This window comes from Panulirus ornatus, chromosome 43 (genome assembly GCF_036320965.1).
Source record: "Panulirus ornatus isolate Po-2019 chromosome 43, ASM3632096v1, whole genome shotgun sequence".
NCBI classification, from domain to species: domain Eukaryota; kingdom Metazoa; phylum Arthropoda; class Malacostraca; order Decapoda; family Palinuridae; genus Panulirus; species Panulirus ornatus.
In genome coordinates, this window is record NC_092266.1 from 1,820,839 (window position 1) to 1,827,436 (window position 6,598).

Sequence of the window (6,598 nt, forward strand, 5' to 3'; positions counted from 1 at the left end):
GCTGATTCATGTGAGAAACTACAGAAGCTGGTGACTGAGTTTAGTAAAGTGTGTTAAAGAAGAAAGTTAAGAGTAAATGTGAATAAGAGCAAGGTAATTAGGTACAGTAGGGTTGAGGGTCAATTCAATTGGGAGGTAAATTTGAATGGAGAAAAACTGGAGGAAGTAAAGAGTTTTAGATATCTGGGAGTGGATCTGGCAGCGGATGGAATCATGGAAGCGAAAGTGAATCATAGGGTGGGGGAGGGGGCGAAAATCCTGGGGGCCTTGAAGAATGTTTGGAAGTCGAGAACATTATCTCGGAAGGCAAAGGTAGGTATGTACACATTTATTATACAACTATATATAATTCATATTATATACATTACCACATTTCCTGCACTCTCCATCACAAATTTGCCGTGGTCATAACCTTCTAGTTACCATTACCTTACAACTTTAAGGATGGTGGTCTACAACACCTCTAGATTGATGGAGAAAACGAAAAGTTTCGTTTTACTATTAAGACCACAGAAATGCGGTAATTCCACTTCACTACCACTAACTACTAGTTATTTTACTTGTTGATTTTCACGGCTAAGATTTTCATCCTCTGAGCGAAGCCATGCAATAATCGTCCTTATCTACTCTGAGCATTGGATATCATCCTGATGATCAAGATTGCTGTTTTGGTTGTCCGTTTCCCTTGTTACTGCTACGCCTCACTGCACACCTTACATGAGTGTCTTCCACAGTATTAGGGACAGCTGCTGGGCCTCACTGTAGCTACTTCTGGGACGGTTGCCAATCTTCCTCGTATTCCCTCATGACCACAGCGCCAAACCGACTCCCGCCATCAGGCCGAGACGCACAAACATCTCTGACAAAATTGAGACAACCGCTTTCGCGTCAGTTTTGACACCAAGTGAATTTATACGACAATTACGTTCAAGATGCTTGGTTTTTCGTTCATGGATTGAACAGAAGCAACCAACGATGGTTGCTACTGCCCAATGCATGAAGTCCCCCCCACCACGGAAAGGTAACCAAGCTTCGGGGGGGGATGGGTGTTTACCCTGACGCCAACGGAGAAACTCAATACAATATTTTTATTATAACTTTCCTTAATCTTGAAAAATGAATCAATCATAGGGAAGAATAGCCCCAGCCATATGAAGATTGGCTAACCGAATCCTTGCGCATTGTGTAGAAAGTGATTTCTTTGAGGGTTGCTTTATGGAAGGCACGGTAGCGTCGGAAGAGTTTCATTTTTTCTTTGAAGACGAAGGAAATTATCCCCGTGAATTTATGTATTTTTTTGGGCGGGATAATGTTCCCATTTTTTTTCTTTCTTTGTTTTTCAACGTCCCTACGTAGATATTATGTGTCATCCACTACTGGGAGAAAGCCAGACTTCCGCCAGATTAACGTTATCCTTGGCGGGGCGAAACTAAAGTTGTCTTGGTGTTGGTTCCTCAGTGATAACCCAAACACAAACACAAACACACCTCCAGTGTCCACTCTAGGGCCGTGTTCTCCTGCAGCACCAGCAGGAAGAAAGAACTCCGGTTCCTCACAAACTGAATCTTTTGGCACGGGGAGCGTGTGTCATCTCGACACGCCTTTTAACGCCCTTACGTGGTGCGGAGTGCAGTCGGTCTGTAACGTAGGACATGTCATGTGTTATTGGTCCCAGTCGGTCTAGAACGCTGGGCCTGACATGTGTTGGGGGACCAAGTCGGTCTTGAATGGTGAGCCTGACAGGTCTTGAGACCTGCCATGTCTCCCTGAAGGTGGGCCTGACAAGTGGGGTGGGCTGCATTTCCTCATGGATGGTGGGTCTGGTAGGGCGTGTGGGCTGCAGTGCCACTTGAGTGGGCGAGGTCACTTGGTCAGCATCAGTGGGACGGTGAGGTTTCACTTTTGCACAGCGACCGTTAACGGAAAGTGGTGTCACGTTGGCAAGAAGTGCCTTCTTGTAGGAGGCATAGCAGGGGTACTGGATGACGGCAATCCCGCGGTGGTTCTCGTACGTGGATGCAGCCAGGATACTTCTCCGTGGTGGGGCTCGCTTCGTGGTTGGTGGATGTGGCCCTCCCTGCCACATGGTCACAGTGGTTGACCTATTTTACGTCAACACATTACGAGGTCAACCTTCACCAAATCCATATGGCGTTCATACCAGCTTCACCCATATTCCATTTCCTCCAATTCCACTTCTGGGTATTCCACCTCCATATCCACAGAGCCAAATTCCACTCCATCCATGACTTCCACGCCCGGGTATTCCACCAATTCCACTCCATCCATCTCTTCAACGTCTGGGTATTCCACCTCCATATCCACACAGCCAAAGTCCACTCCATCCATCACTTCCACGTCTGGGTATTCCACTTCCATGTCCACACAGCCATAGCCCATGTCAAATACATGGACATATTCAAATTCCATCTCCTGGACAAAGGAGGATCGTCCTCCCTCCTTGGTGAACATTATTATGTTGAAGTGTTCGAGGAAAGGTTGAGGGAGCTTGCAAGGCGGAGCAGAGATGTTCACTCGACAGAGGTCACAGCTCAAATGATGTTCTCGGTCCCGGCTCCCGCCCTTATCTAACCTGGGAACTGATCATATCCCAGCATAGCTTAATATAGAGAAGTCGAATATAGTGAAGTCAATACTTTAATAGAGTTAAGTTTATTTCTCAATAGTTTAATACATGTGCCTGACAACAATTCCTTCACCCGTACAATGTCCAGTCACAGAATACAAGGATTGTCATTATTCGTTTTTATCAGCAGAAATTAGATTAAAGTGACTAAAGATAAGTGGTTTAATATGTTATGTGTGTTCTCTGTCATCATAAAGATGGCCATCTACCCTGATGTGTAAAGAAAACATCAATTTTGCCGAGGCTGTGGTGAAGATAAGAACACAATGATATGATAATGTGGTCATACAATGGTGTAGTCAAGATGTTCTGTTAGAACTATGTAGTGAAGATGGGAGTGTAGTGAAGAGGAGGATTTAGTGAAAATATATACGTTTCTTCACGCTGAGCCATTCCATATAGATGAATATCTCTATAATCTAATTGCGGTAAATTACCATATGACTTTAACGGCACCAGCCAGCAGGAAAAATGTCGGATATAGGAGTGACTGAATATTTTGTCGGGTACAGAAATAATTGAATATTTGGTACGATCGATCAAAATGCTTTTTATAGGCAAATAATTTTTGATTTTTCAAATGATTTTTTCCATCTGTTGGAACTGGTTTAAGTAATTAAAGATATGAAAACTGATGGAAAAGTTCAGTTTAACGCTTTTACCAATGTCTTGCTGCTTGTTTGGGAAGAGCAGTAAACTACAGGAATATATTGGTCTAATGTCCCCTGCTCGTCCAACAGCAGATATTGTATGATCTGAGACATTATTTCTGGTGGAGGTGGAGTCTCTCCGGCATTGCGTAAATCACTTCCACAAACTTGCGCCATTTTGCACAAATACAGATCCGATATGATGCATTTCCCAGCTCTGTTACGTTATGGACCCTATTCATCCTAGCCTAACCTAGCCTAAATAAAAAGGTGTGGAATAATGTGCAACATTTTTCCTTCATTACAAGTGATGATAAACCTAGGCTATACAGCAACCAGGAACGTCCATATTTGTCTAACTTCTCACATGTCTGTGTCATCTGTCTGCAAACATGTCGACCATTACCATGAGGGCAATTGCGGCTTTTGATTTTGAATATCACACGTTTCCTCTCTGCCGTGAGATCTTCATATTTAAATAAAATGGTGGGCCGTAAGAAATATATGTCCATCGAAGGTCAACTATATGGCTCAGTTCCATCATCAGTTTCTAAGAAAACTGAAAAGATGAGTTCCCACCGAGATTCGAACTCGGATTGCTGGATTTAGAGTCCAGAGTGCTAACCCCTACACCATGGGACCTGATAAGAAAAGATGTGATTTCATCTAAATGTTTTACATATAATCAACCAGAGGCCATTCCTCCCTCCCTGCCTGCAGGGTTCAAGGTTTTCTAGAAGGTTCTCGAAGATTCTGGTAAGATCATTACCTTTGAGAGGTCGTCGTTAGGTAACAGTCAGGTTCACTCTATGGTTGGTGTTTGTAGTTGGTTGTCCGAGGATGTTGTTATACTTGATCAATTTTGTAATTGTTGACTTTCAGGTAGGAAGTACTCATTTACGATGCATCCTTATACTCACAACAACCTTATGAGTCACTTCAAGATTTATCTTCACTACAACTTTATCTTCACTAAACCATTAAGGTTGAAGTCAATGGTCACATTCACTACAATCTCAACACGACTGGTCTTATACCTAACCCATATTATCACTACATCCATGTACATGTATTTCTTGCAGAATAACGCTGATATCAATGATTTCTGTGAAAATTGACATATACAGCCTTACGTATCTATCGATCTATCTAATATCTGTTTTTTACCTATCTATCTATCGATCTATCTATCTATATCTATCTATCTATCTATCTATCATTATCATTAATGATACGTATAACTACGTCCTCTCAATGGCAGTTCCTACCCAGAATCTTCGAGAACCTTCTAGAAAACCTTGAACCCTGCAGGCAGGGAGGGAGGAATGGCCTCTGGTTGATTATATGTTAAACATTTAGATGAAATCACATCTGTTCTTATCAGGTCCCATGGTGTAAGGGTTAGCACTCTGGACTTTGGATCCAGCAATTCGAGTTCGAATCTTGGTGGGAACTCATCTTTTCAGTTTTCTTCGATACTGATGATGACAGCATTATTATGTACGTTATGTATACATTCATATATATACATAAATATTTATATATAAACATATATATGGAATAATATGGTTTTATCAATAGCCAGAGACCATTCCTCCCTCCTTGCATGCAGAGTTCATAGTTTTCTGGAAGGTTCTAGAAGATTCTGGTGAGATAATTGCCAGTGAGAGGACATTGTTATACTTCATATATCATTGATTTTATTATTGTTGACTTTCAGATGAAGATAGATATATAGACAGATAGATAGATAGATAGATAGTTAGATTGATAGATTGATAGAGCAATATTTAGATAGTTATATAGATAGATAAATCTCATCAATGCTGTATCTTACTCCATCTCCTGTTGCTGGACATATGTTCAACCAACACTGGGAAAACCTCCAGTAGACCTTAATGTAAAGCAAGATAATAACAAGACCTGCAATAAAAGAATACGATCAACTCCCCAGTGCAGAAATATTGTGACCAGAAAGTCTTCTAGCAAGATGTCAGACGCTTCCACGGGAATCACAAACATAACATCAAATATCTGAAAGTCAACAATAACATAACTAATGATGATAATGAAAATATAACGAGAAAAATGATAAACATATGGAAAATAGTGTTCTAGATTATGCCTCTAGAAAACAGAAACTTTAACGAAAACTGTGAAAAGAAATACCCATCTGGCTGATACGACACAGTAAAAGAACCATCCCACAACAAACTCTAAACTGAACCTGACTGTCCCCTAACAACGTCCTCTCAATGGTATTTATCTTACCAGAATTTCGTAGAACTTTCCAGAAAATCAAGAACTCTGCAGGCAAGGAGGGAGGAATGGCCTCTGGCTGCTGATGATAACCACATTATTCTATATATATATACTTTTACCTACAACCGAAGGTTGACCTGCCAGCCCAAGTGGCTACAGAGGTTGTATCCATGAAAGAAACGGACCCACCAGCAGACGAATTCGGTTGGCAGGTTTTATCGAAGAAGAGGAAAAAGAAGGTTGCCCAACCAACCCAACCAGAAGGGTGTAGCAAAGAAACGAAAGAAGGCTGCTCAACCAACCTGGGTGGTAGTAAGGATGGCTGCTCCACAACCCCAGGTCGTTAGGCAGACTGTAGCCATGGAAGAAAGGAAGGCTGCTCGTCCACCAGCCCAGGTACCGAGCGAGCGTGTAGCTATGCTGGCTGACCCACCAGCCCGAGTAGATAGCTACGCCCAGATGGCTATATCGTGTGCAGTAAAGAAGCAAACCCCACAACTACTCCACGAGGTTTGCAAGCCTGCACCCAAAAAGATGAAGACGAAGGTTGCCACACTACCCAATGCACCACCACATGTCCAGAAAGGGAAAAGGTGGACAGAATGGCTGGAGGTCCCACTCCAACAACAAAATCTCCTTAGGAGCCGAGTTCCATCCATTATTGAAAATACACACACACACACACACACACACACATATATATATATATATATATATATATATATATATATATATATATATATATATATATATATATATATATATATATATATATATATATCCCTGGGGATAGGGGAGAAAGAATACTTCCCACGTATTCCCTGCGTGTCGTAGAAGGCGACTAAAAGGGGAGGGAGCGGGGGGCTGGAAATCCTCCCCTCTCGTTTTTTTTTTTAATTTTCCAAAAGAGGGAACAGAGAATTGCGCCAGGTGAGGGTATTCCCTCAAAGGCCCAGTCCTCTGTTCTTAACGCTACCTCGCTAATGCGGGAAATGGCGAATAGTTTGAAAGAAAAAATATACAAAACAAACTACATTGC